Below are 14,116 nucleotides of genomic sequence, written 5' to 3'. Positions count from 1 at the left end.
AGGCATTTTTATGTAACCTTCTTAAACCACAAAGACCTCCTAGACATAACAATGCCCTCAGCAACCCTAAATGCACTCTTTCAAAACAACACCCACATCAACACATAGAGGTACATCTCATGGTGCCTCTACCTCTAAGCCCATAAGGCAAGTCACCACACAATCCAACACTGTAGTCATTGGAGACTCTATCATGAGACACACTGATGTCCATCTCACCAGGTTGAGTAAGGAGAAAGTTACAGTCAGTTGCTTATCAGGGGCTAGGATCCACCACATTCCACATACACTCGGGTCATTGGACCACAATTACCAATATGACTCAGTCATAGTCCATGTGGGAGTAAATGACCTGAGATGTATCTCCATAGACTATATGAAGAGAGACATCATGGAGCTCTCAGAACATGTGTCTCAGGCTGGTATGAGCCTAGCGATGAGCATCATTTTACCTTCTCTAAGGATGATGCCACATTATGAACAAATGATGATTGACTTTAATAATTGGCTTAGTTTCTGGTGTCATTCCAAGGGGGTGCAATATTTGTCAGCATGGAAGAAGATGGTCAACAGACTATGCTGCTTTGGCAGGGATGGTCTGTACCTCTCCCCTTTAGACTTTCAAATATTAGCTAAAACATTGCCTTCCCCCATAGTGCCTTTTTAGGCAATGCCAAACTGAAAGTGCTTCCAACATAGCAAATCAAAACAAAGAAAATCTGAAGGTATTACTGCTCAATGCTAGGAGTCTAAACAAAACCTCCACTCCCTAGAAGCTCTCTTTACCCTAGAGAATGCTGATGTCTGTGCGGTCACTGAGATGTGGTTTAAAGCCATGGAGAGCACATCAACAGTGCAAGGTTATAATGCCTTCCACACATTTAGGCCAGCTACTTCACAGGCATGGACTAAAGGTGGAGGTGTCTCAGATTACATCAAAAATTAAATATACTTCAAGGCTGGTCAAACAGGACAATGCACTCGAGCTGCTCCATGTTCAAATCACAATAGGTAAAATCTAATACCACTTCCATGCAAGCTGTAGGTCCCCCTCTATGACCTAGGAAACCCATACCATGAATTTAAAGTTATTGGAAACACTAACCATCCAACCCAATACCATATTCATGGGTGACTTTAATTACCCCACTATTAACTGGGAATCCTATATGACACCAAACATACATACACAGAGATTCCTGGATTTTGTACACACAAACTCCCTGGATCAGATAGTCAATACACCAAACAGGTGTGCAGGCATACTGGATCTGGGCCTCACTAATATGGGAGACTGCTGCACACCCCCTACTGCAATGCCTTCACTGAAAAGGTCAGACCACAAAATGGTCTCTTTTCAAGTAAAAATAAAACCTGACCCCAGCTAAACTTGGAATATACAGTAACTATTCTAAGGCTAACCTCCTGCTATTAAGTGAAACCCTGGCAAAATTTCACCCTCCCATAAACCCTGAAAACACTTTTGCCTATACAAAACTGCTCACAGAAACCCTGTACAAGCATGTTAATAGCTGCATAGAGACAGCTCTACTCACCAGGAAGAAGTACAAAACTAACTCAGAAAACAAGCCACCCTGGTGGAATCACAAAATCAATCGGCTGTATAACAGAAGGAAGAAAATCATGGCAAAAATTAGGAGCTGCAGCACCCAGCAGGATAAAAGCACTCTCATCAAACTGAACAAACAACTCAGAGGACAAATAAAGTCTACCAAAGCCAAATTTGAGGTAAGTTTGGCCTCCTAGGCCAAGGATAACCACAAAGCATTCTTTAGCTATGTCCACAACCTCAAAAGCAATACACAGTTGTGTGCAGAGCTCATTGTAAATGAAGCCATCTGCACTGAGCCAGAAGATATAGCAAACCAACTGGCTGATAAATTCAGCTCCAACTTAAATCCTCTTTCCCCCTCAAACTTCCCTCATGAAATATCATCAAATATAACTCCCCCTACTATCATTAGGGAACAGGTCCTTAATGCTCACTCTAAGATCAAGAGCACTGCATCAATGGGCCTAGGCAATATCCCAGGATGCCTTATAAATAGCATGAAACATGACCTACCAAGGCCTCTGGAATTACTATTTAACGGTAGCCTCTGATTAGGCTTCATGGAGAAAGGCAACAATCATCCCTCTGCACAAAGGTGGACCACCTACAGACCCTGGAAAATACAGACCCATAAGTCTCACTAGTCTTATATGTAAAGCCATGGAAAGCATTATCATGGAGATGATCAATAGAAATATAATAAACCTCCATACATTGGACCCAACCCAGTTTGGTTTCATCAAGGGCAGATCATGCATACTCAACCTGGTGGACTTCTTTGGGAATGTCACCAAAGCAATGGATGTGGGTAAAATCGTTCACACTGCCTATCTTGACCTGGCCAAGTCATTTGACACAATACCCCACTTGGGCATTGCTGACAAACTCAAGAGGTTAGGTACAAACCCATATGTCAGCCAGTGGATAGCCACCTGGCTCACAGATAGGATCCAGGAGGTTAGAATTGGGGAGGCCACCTCTACAAAGAGGCCAGTCACAAGTAGAGTCCCTCAGGGATTGGTCCTTGGACCCACTCCTTTTTGGCATTTACCTCTCAGAAGTCAAGACCAATGTCAGTGGTCTCTGGTTGACTAAATTTGCAGATGATTGCAAATTAGGAGCTGACATTGAATCTCACACTGTCACAAATGTTCTCCAGGAGGGGCTGACACAGACAAATAAGTGGTGTCAGAGCCATGGACTAAAACTAAATGCCAAGAAATGCATAATAGTATCCTTTGGGAAGTCATCCATCCCTGGTAGCTATCATATTGACAACACACCCCTTAGAGATGATCTAGTAGTCAGGGACTTAGGGACACACATCGATAGTAATCTAGCCTTTGATCATCATCTGTCTACAGTGGTGAGGAAATCATTCTGTGTTGTGCAATTTATAAACAAAGGTATGGCATCTAAGTCCAAGGAAGTCATTGTTCTACTGTGTTCAGCATTGATCAGACCTATCATTGAGTACAGTATCCCCTTTGGTATGTATCTAACCAAGCATATCCAACAACTGTAATGTCCACAGAGGTTCCTCACTAAAAGAATACAGGGTGTAAGTAATATGTCCTATGCATACCACTTCAAGGCCATATCCCTGTATTGTCTCCTACAGGCTTTTGAGGGGAGATCTATGACAGGCATACAGGGCATTGTCAGACACCAATCTGATGGACCTCCTACATATCCACAAAACAAACAGCACCAGAATTACCTGTTCTAAAGAATTAAACCTTGCCTGTGATATAAATAGGACCTGCTGGAGAGATAGGTATGTATCCCAGAAAGTACCCCGTCTATGGAACTGACTCCCCATCCATGTGAAGCAGAATTCCTCCCTAATCCAATTTAAGTGCAACTTGGACAATTGGATGGGAGACTGGAAATTCATCCCTGGTTTGGCACCTATGTCTATAATGGACACAGGTAACCTGTAAATGGTTCATCTCCCAGTCCCATGCTTACACTTATCATATCAGAACTTGTCAGAGATTTGGGATGCATAGCTAGGCTTAAAAAGCCCTTGTGGTCATTAGCCTGGTAAACACCTATGAACCTATAAAAAGAATAAAGCTTTTATTTGAAATCATAAAATGAATGAGGCAGTGGTAACCAATACTTAGATGGAGAAACCACTCATTGTAATCTTCAATCAGCTCAAGTTTCAAAAGAGCAGAGGGCAAGTACCGATGTCCTCTCTAGGACTATTGACAGATCTCTAGGTCTTTGCATTCTTCCTTCCCAAAAAAGGCTTGGCATAGAGAGTCCGCCAGTGAAGGTTGCTACTATCCTATATTCTTCCATTGTCATATCATAAAATGTAATTTCTTCAAGATTGCTTTCTCATGTTGTTGATGTGTTGGTATGTTGACGCTTCTTTTGCCACAAGTTTTGTACTTCAATGTGAAATCATTTAATTCAGGGATAAGGGAAATTTTTTTTTTATTACTTTCTCTTTCCTGAAAATGGACACATCGTCACCGTTAATATATAAAGTGATGAAGGGTGTGGGAGCAGAGCTCGCATACAGGAGGTGCAGGGGCACATCCATCATGCAAAAAGATTTGTATTGGAGTATTTCAAAACGTTTTCCAGTACAAATCATTATGCTAATGATTTAGCATTCTGCAGTCCTTTCCATTGCAATATGTCTCCCCTAAGAAGAAGAGATAATTTATTACAGACTTAACTAATAAATATGTCTTGACCTATGTAATATAGTTACTTATAGTTTATTTCTGTGTGCTTCATTTACTGTGTATCTGTGCATACATCATACTATGCTGTATCTTTTGTTTGGAAAACTGCATTTGCGTATTTATTGCTGTAAGAAGAATACTTTATTGTGTATTGCTAACACCATGGTTAACTCTGTATATTGAGCTCTTTCACCTATTATTCTGTGACCCATTTCTATGTTCTGTTTGGTATTATCTGTATCGATGTTTTAGTTTTTGTACTATACTAGTCAACAAGTTACAACTAGGTAAGATTTCAGCTTATTGGTTTATATTCACCACTATTGAACGTGTGAAGCATTGTTTGCCAATGAAAATTACTACCATCTGATTTCTATGTACATGGCAACAGTGATTCAGTTTGTGTGGTCTTTTATCTATTCTCCATGCTATGTAACCACGGAGTTAGTATATTTAGTAAAGGATTTAGCAATTTGTTCTACAATTTGATCCACAATTTTTTTATGTTCAATCTATTTGAGCCTTTGTTCAGTTGTAACTTTTTGAAACCTAGGGGAAGAACCTTATTTCTGTCTTAGTTACTTCTGCGTTCTCTACATTTTTACAGATTTATGCAAATAATACAATGTTTGCAGTGTTACAAATACCATATGCTTGGCATTAGTCCACAGTTTTCACCATGCTTTATATTATGTTTGATGATCCCTCAGATAGCTAGGTCATTTCATTTGTTATATGTTGCTGTGGTAAAACTGTTTTTAATCCAATATTATGTCAAAAATAACTGAAAAAAAATACTGTTACAATGTCTTCCTCTGTATCATTAAGGTACACTTTGGCTTTCTTGCTCAGTCTGTCAGTGCAGTTCAGATAATTTTGACTTCAATTATCTATTAAATGAAATACTTCTGAGCCCTTTCAATGTTGTTTATTACTTTCATTTAAAAATAATGCAAATATATGATGAGAAGTGTAGAAGTGGTCTTACAAGGCCAATGAATACTGAAACCAAAACCTCAATGTTCCTGGAACAGACTGTTCTCTGTATGGAAGCAGATAATTTGCCATCTGCAGACCTCAAGTCAATGTGCTTGTTAAAAATCAAACAAAAAAAGCCATGTCACTGTATATGTTTTTCCTCTTCTCTTCCTCATGTTCCAGTGTTGATAAGGTAATACAATTTAGAACATTATTGTCCAGGTGCAGGTGTTTTTTTTCCTCAGTTATATTAGACATTGTTTATATACTTTCATAACAAACAAAGCTATTAAGAGAACATTCTTGTCATGCTTTGGTTAAATAATACATAGAACATTCTGATTTCTGTGGCATTACCCTACAGTTATACAGACTATTAATGGACCAGTATATTTACAATAATCTTCCTCTGACCCATCTATGAATACAATTTACTACTGGTAGAGTTACCACCGGTCTCACTTTGCGAGGGACAGGCCCTCTTTGGGCTGTTGTGTCCTGCAAAAAACTGTAAAAATGGCAAATGTCCTGAGATTTTAGGACAGAATTATTTTGTATATTTTATGTAACAGTTGCATAAAACAGTTATTCTGTATCTGAAACATCTAAATGTTATAAGAAACAGAATAAGCAACTAAAATGCTATAAGAATAAGCTTTTATTTAGACAAAAAAGTGAAGTTCTGTCCTTTGTACTGGCCGTGGATATGTTTTGGCCTGCAAAATCAGACGTTTGTACCAAAAATGTCCCACTTTGGGCATTTGAAAAGCTGGCAACCCTAACTACCGGAGATGCTACTTTTGTGTTTAAGTGTCTGTTTAATATTTTAATATGTGGATAGGTATGAAATCCTTTAAATATGTCCTAATTTTGTATATTTGCACCAGGGACTCAACAGTCTTCCAAAAATGTTAACTTGTTTGCCGTACAAGATGAGCAGAAGTTTACGTTTTCCATTGTCCATTGTTCTTACTTATTTCCTGCAATGGGAAATTTGCACTGTAACTTCCAATGGGTGGAGCCTATGCTTTCTGATGGAATCAAATTGTGTCCTCACTTTTCAAACAAATGTTCCCCTAACCGGGAAAAGACGAAAGAAGAAGAAGACTTCATCTCTGGAACCATAGGGGTTACTAAAGAAGTATATAACAAAACTGACCAAAAACCAGCACCAAGAACACTTTTTCCTGGAAAGTTTGTTCATAAACTGATTCACTTCTTATTGGCACATTATTGATTTTACCGGTATTCTTCTTGCCTTGAATTGTTTTTGACCTTTTATGCCGTCCTTTTTCACTCACACACTGCTTGTCTTATTGCGACTAGATTGCAAGCCACCTGGTTCTACATTGCATGCCTTCCGTTGATTGTTCATATCCATTGTAAAAACTGACCCACCATCATAATCCTTCTCTCTTAAGAACTTCCTAAGCTTACGCTTAGCTTAGATGCCCACAGCTTCCCAGGACTTAATGATAAAGAAAGTTTTAAGATTGTGTTAAGAAGGAAAGGGTTAAAACACTGATTTTTTTATATGTAAATTAACTGCTGTTAATTATCTGATTAACTCATTCCAGCCAATTGCTCCTCCAGGCGTCTTCTGCAGTTAACTCCTACTGCTCCTCTAGGCGTCAAATATAGATTGTTCATATTTGCATTAATAATTCCAAAACCATGTTACTTACAAGGTACCAGAATATTCTGTCTTGAAGCATATGTGATGGCAAACACAACTGTATTGATATTTGACCTCTCTCAATGAGTATTTTCTAGAACTTTAAGGTGATAACTTTATTTTGTTAAAGGCTTAAGCCATGCCCACTGGGAGTTAAAGGCACACACTCAAAAGAGCTGTACTGGAGGGAAGGTCACCTTGTAATATAGTTTGCTAATATGGCATGGCAAAGTCCCCCCCCCCCCCCCACCAAGTATATTAAGTGTAGCTGTAGTCACTAAAAGATTTAGAAAGCCAGAGCAAGCATAATAAACTATATAAAACATAACTAAATGAAAACATGCCTACTATTCTCAGATTCATAAGTACTTACTAAACTATTGAACCTAGAGGATCTTTAGAAGCCCAGCCATACATTCCCATGATGTTCTTTGCCCTTGTAATTAAATACAAAATAACCCAGAGCAGTAGACCATTTATAAAATGACCACTTTCAGTAAGGGACAAAGGTGCAACTCCAGGGTTAAATTTGTAGTTTTGTATCCATTCATCCAGAATACATTTGAATAGAAAAAGAGAAGATCTTTGTTTTATGTGAAGGGGAAGACAATTCCAAAGAAACAGAATTCTCTGTGATACATACGTATAACACTGATGTTTTGTTTTTGTTTCAGAAGAGATTAAGATCCCCTTTGAAGGTATTTATGCTACCATTGGACTTGTGGATATGCAGTAGGTCTTAGAGGATAGGTTCTGTTGAGGCTCTGTATATAAGGAAGAGGTCACACCTCAGCAACCTGTGTGATATAGAGCCTATGGACAAGGCTTTAATGCAATCAGTGTAGGTCTTATGAATTAAGTTCTTAATTTTTCTTGGTGAGAAAGCATTGTGGATAATCAAGTTGTATCATGTATTTGGATGGGTAAATACCGTAGAGAGCATTATATAGGTTCATAGGTTCATAGGTTGGTACTAGGCTATCGGACCTAGGGCCTATACAAGCCTAGCCAGAACAATTCCCTGGCAATTTCTTCCCACACTATATACTTCCCTGGACCCCTGTGCAATGATCCCCCTAACAAGTGCCAAATACAGTGGAATAATTATGTCCCTGGATCTGAACTCCATGCCCTTACTAATTAGCTACACAACGAAAAAGGACAGTAGTGGATACATGGTGATCAAAGGGCATGTCCCTGTTTCCATAGGTTTCCAGGTCCCTAACTACTGAATTGATTTTTGGGCGGTGGGGGAGGTGTTATTAATGTAATACCTGAAGGAGACTATTGCACATTTTTTAGCATTTAGATTTAGTTTATGGCTGTAACATCAGCTACTTGTTAATAAAGGTGCCTTGGATGATCATGGTGAGTTAATAATGGCACCTAGTTTACAATCATCAGTTAAGTTAATGAGCCATAAGCCTACTATTGGCTTTGACCTCTGAGAAGTAACTGCCATAGAGGAATGTCCCAAAGAATGAACCCTGGGATACTCCAATAGTGACTGGTCCTTTAGAAATGACAGAGCCACCCACCCTAATTTCCTTGCCTCTGTTTGTGAGCCAACTTGCTATCCACTGAGTTACACAGAGACTGACATTTAGCTGGGAGAGTTTCATAGCCATACCTGAGTATGGAATAATACCAAGTGCTTTAGTGAGATTTAGGTATTCAGTGTGTACTGATTTCCCTCATCCATTGGTTCAGTAAGCTTCTCAAAGAATTCAACTAGGTTGAATAGGCAGGAGCTTCCCTTGCTGAAGCCAAACTGCCTTGGGACAAGGGTTTTTAGGTTACCCATACCACTGTTTAATAATTGCATAATGATCTTTTCCATAACCTTACAGATGAAGGTCATCAGGCATATGGGCCTATAAATTTTCTGGATCAGTTGGCACCTCGCCCTTGTGCAGGTGGATGAATACTGCTGTCCTCCATTCATATGACACATAGCCTGTTTGGAGACTGATACTGAATATTTTTTGTAGGGATTGGACAGCTCCTGTTTCAGGCTAGCCAGTGAGCATCCTGGCATGCTATCTGTCCTCACAGAAGCAGTGTTCTGTGCCTTGCATAGTGCCTTGAAGATTTGTTTTTGAGAAATTTGGTGGGGGGCATAAATGTAGGTATGTGTCTGGGAATGTTGGGGAAGATGGAAATAAACTTTGAAGTGAAATTATCCACTAATAGATTGGGTATGTCCTCTGGGTCTGAGTATGTGATATCATTTACTAGTAGCTCTGTATGGTGCTGGGCATTGTTTGAGCTTTCTAGCATAGTCTAAGAAGGTTTTGTTGTAACTTTCACCTGGTGGCGCTTCTTACCTCATATCTTGCTCTGATTAATTTGATCAGGGTCCAAAGTCCCTTGTTTAGTTTAGCAAGAGCATTTTTGGCGTCTTAAGAGTTATATTTGTTTTTGTATGCAATGAGTTTTTTCTTTTGTTATAGCGGCTGTTTACTTTAGGGTTCCACCAGAGGGGTTTGTTATTGAATTCGGTATGGGGACAGATACATATAGAATTTGTCAGCAAAGGAGTCTGCAAAAGTAGTGAGGTCATTGTTGTGGACTGAGATTTGGAATTTAGCCAGGTCACTACTGAGTTTTAGCTATACCTCTCATCAAATTTTGATGAAACTTAAAATAATGGGAGGACAAAGGACCAAAACTAGGAACAGATTTTAAATATTGCTCTTATAAACCTAGGACGTTGCTACAATATTACAATTTACTAGAAGATGTAGGACCCTTCCACAGTTTACTGACTGCTTATTACTCATATATCCATTTTCTAAGCCTTTTGTCCTGATAAGGTCTCAGTGGTAGTATGCTGAACAAAGCAGCCTAGACCTTACTATTTGTAGAAATAGTCTGTAGTCCACCTTTAAGGATTTCCAGGCATTCCCTGATAAGCTGAGTCAAATAATTCCTCAAAAGAATCATTGGTCAGACTTGTAGTCTTCTCTTAGTGGGCTGTGCCTTGTTTAGCTCTTTTAGGAGGTACTTAGGGTGATCCTTCATATGGTGCCCACACTACCTCATCTGAATCATCCCTCAGGCAGTGGCTGTACGCTGAGACCCTTACTTTTGTTATGAAGAGTGAGTCAAGTAATTCTGCCAAAAATCTTATGACATGCATTTAAATCTATGATCTCGTTTATTAATTTTAGACTGTCTAGATGTTACATTTTAGCTGGCCACCCTGCTTTATTTAGTCTAAGAATAGGGGCCAGACAAAAAAAGTAACATAGAATGCCTCCTATAATGGTTAAATTAAAGAATCAAAGATTCTTACCTGGAACAGGGATACCTTGACACACCATTGCAGCAAAGTCAGAAAGTGGCTTTTGCTAGTGCATACTGGGTATACTGGGTATACTGGGTATACTGGGTATACTAGTTGGCCAGGAAACTCTTGTAGCATAGTTAGGCTCAGCCTGAAAAAGCTGTATGGAGCTGATGTGCCCTAGTCAGATTCATGGCTACAAAACACTGATACATTCTGGTGGTCAGTCTTCTAAGAATAATTACTGGCTGATGATCCCATGTAGGTGATAGCTGAGGCTTCTCAACCCTCTAGTAGGAGGGTGGCTGGGATTTGACAATCCATTCAATCTGCTGTTTACTGCTGGAGTTTCTGAGAACAGCCAAAACATTGCCTCACCTGATGGTTCACCAGTGCTTTAACCAAGCTGCTACTGTTATGGCTGGTCTACAGATAGTGGGACAAGGATGTCTACCTTAGAGGGATCTTCACCCCTCCCTGGTAAGGAAACCACTTCCATAGTATCAGACAGAACAGAAGTCACAGGAGATGGTGCTACAAGTGCCTTGTTCTCCTTCTCCTTATCAGGCTTTTACATAGTGAAAATTCAAATAAAAATTGCCTTCAGTGTGCCACAAAATGTTAATAAAGTCAACTCTAAAACAAATAGCATCCCAGTCACCCTGTCTTGCAGCCAGCCTCTACAAATTCCTCTTACAACCAACCTGGTTGAGGCATATCTCTACACAAAAGAAAAAACTACTGAGGATAAGAAAGAAATTATGTATTGTTACTATTATGCAAAAAGCCCAGAATTTCCAGACATAAGATATACAAAAAAGATTAAGAGAGAAATTAGAGGCAAGAAAGGTACTTCCACAAGACTAACTGTCAGAAGCTTCAAATAAAAATTTGTTTTCATTAATACAACAGATTTGTGAAAAGCACTACATAGATCAATAAACTTTGATGTGTTAGGAAAAAGAAGCATTTGAGGAAGTGCAAAAATATAAATAACAAAACCTAGAGATTTTTGAAAAGTATAAAAAAGAAATATGGACATGAGAAAGAAAGAGAGATTTGATATGGTGCAATACTTGTGCAAAGGAGAAAGCCAAATTAATCAGCATAAAGAAGGCAGCCCCAAAGATATTCAGAGAAATACAGGCAAAATTTCACAATAGAAAAAATAATATCACAAAGAGGGAATGTAGAAAAGAAGATTAGTAAAGTAGAAGTTAAAAAAACAGAAGTTGAAGTTATGGAGTGCCTGCGAAGTGAAGGATTTGGTGTAGAAGGTCTAACACAGGTTACATCACAGCATGATGAAGTGAGTCCCCAAAGTAAGGAGAAACAGGAAGATCAGGAGACATCTGAAGAAGAAATATGGACATGGGAAAGGAAAAGAGATTTAATATGGTGTAATATTTATGCAAAGGAGAAAGCAAAACTAACCAATACAAAAAGAGCAGCACCAAAGATATTTGAAAAGAAATACAGGCAAAGGAATCCAGACATGGAAAACTTTGCAATACAAAAAACAAGACAAAGAGGAAAAGTAGAAAATTAGATTAGTAATGGAGAAGTTAAAGAAATATAAATTGAGGTTATGGAGTACCTGCGAAGTGAAGGATTCAGAGTAGTAAATCGAATACAGAAAACACCACAACAGGATAGAGCAATGGATATCCAAATTAATGTGAAACCAGTAGAATGGGAAGCAATTGGTCAGGTGTCATATGAAGATGTTTTGGAGTCTTCTACAGAAAACCAGTACAAACATTCACTTGAAGCTAGACAACAAGGGAAGGAACAGGAAACTATGGAAACTCTGATGCAGTCAATGTTGAGGGGTGATAGGCCAGTGAGTTTCCATATGTCAGAGCAACAGATGACACAGGATGAAATTGAAGAGAATGTGCCACAAGAAGATGCTATAGAACTTCCTATAGAATGCCCACAGGAAATGGAAAACAAAATATGTGCCCTCAGTTTGGATAAAAATGAGTTAAGAGAAGAGTTACTTGATTTAATAGGCATAGCTAGTCATATTAAGATCAATGAAAGAACTAGACTGCAAAAGGTTAATAAAACCCAAAAAGTTAGAAGTTTGATAAAACAAATGAACACAGTAATTAGGGCTGTCCATAGAGATCCATGCGATATAATAGAAGTAAACCGGATATATTACTGTGCAGCTAAATTAATAACTGATAAAATTCTACCACAAGAGCACGGGGTAGTAAGGGAAAAGAAGGGAAGAAATCGAATACCATCATGGAAGTATCAAATAGAGGAAACTATAAAGCAATTAAGACATGAAGTGTCACTGTTAGTAGAATATAGAAGAGGGAATAGAACAAAAAATATTAAGAAAGATAGATGTGATAAAAGCAATGTGCAATATTAGAACAGATCAGGATCTATCATGAAATATCGCAAATAAACTAAAAATTTCAGCACAGGTGGAAAAACTTAGAAGATACACAGAAAAATATAAAGGAAAAGTACAAAATAAGCAATTTATTGATGACCCAAAATGTTCTATAGAAAATTGGGAAACAAGGTAAAGGGAATTGAAAGACTGCCAAAAAAAGAAGAAATAGATACATTTTGGAGCAGTATCTATGAAGATGCTGTGGAACATAACAAAGATGCTAAATTGATAGAAGAAGTAAAAGAAAGAATAAGAAGTTTAAAGGTACAGGATATGAAATGGGATAAGGTAACAGCCAGAGAGATTGAAACAAAGATAACAAAAGCTTCCAATTGGAAATCCCCAGGCCCAGATGCAGTACCTAACTTTTGGCTAAAAGTATTAACATCTTTGTACCAAGATTTAGCCATGAGTAAGCTATTTATATGTGCACCCCAAACAGACATCAACCTGGCTAACAACAGGAAAAACAATTCTCCTACTTAAGAATGAACCTGCAAGCTACACTAAAAATTATAGACCAATAACTTGCCTTCCGACGACGTATAAACTATACATGGGAATTGATGCCGACAGAGTTTATAGTCATTTAGAAGAAAACTCAATTATGGTAGTAGAACAAAAGGGCATATGGAACAAAGGATCATTTGTTTTTAAATAAAGTTATTGTGGAGAACTGTAAAAAGGGGAAAAATCTGTATGGCATGGATTGACTACAAAAAAGCAGTTGACAATATTCCACATCATGGATAAAAGAGTGCTTAAAAATGTATAAGCTACATCCTAAACTGATCGATTACAGTGACCATGGAACACTTTGCAATTAAACCATGATAAAGGACAAATTATTATCCTAGAGATAAAAATTCAAAGGGGAATTTTTCAGGGTGACGCTTTGTCACCACTGCTATTCTGCCTTGCCCTTAACGAATTAAGCTGTCGACTTAACAGCTTAAACCATGGCTATAATTTGGCTCCTAGAAAACAAAAAAGTATAAAGACTTCTCATCTTCTCTTTGTCGATGATTTAACACTGTATAGTTATTCAGATGGGGAACTGAAAGCACAACTGCAAGTTGGCAAAACTTTTTCAGATGATATAAGAACATAATTTGGTCTTGATAAAAGTGCAAATGCAACCTTTAAAGCAGGAAAATTGCAGCAACAGGAAAACATCAGTTTGAGACAAGAATGTGATATAAAAGAAATTTAGCAAGAGGGAGTGTATAAATATTTGGGAATTGATGAAGGATCAGCAATAAAACATGAACAAATGTGAATAAAACTTAGTAAGGAATACTTTATAAGACTTAAATTAATCCAGAAAAAAGCGTTGACATCTAGGAACAAAATCCAAGCTATAAACCAGTTTGCTTTTCCTGTCCTAAATTACAGTTTTGGAGTGATTGACTGGCCCCAAAATATGTTGGCTAGATTAGACAGAAAAAAAAGAAAGATGCTTCATGCTCACCAAATGATT

This window comes from Protopterus annectens, chromosome 11.part0 (genome assembly GCF_019279795.1).
Source record: "Protopterus annectens isolate FY-2018-M chromosome 11.part0, PAN1.0, whole genome shotgun sequence".
Taxonomy (NCBI): Eukaryota; Metazoa; Chordata; order Ceratodontiformes; family Protopteridae; genus Protopterus; species Protopterus annectens.
This window is presented reverse-complemented; position numbering follows the sequence as displayed.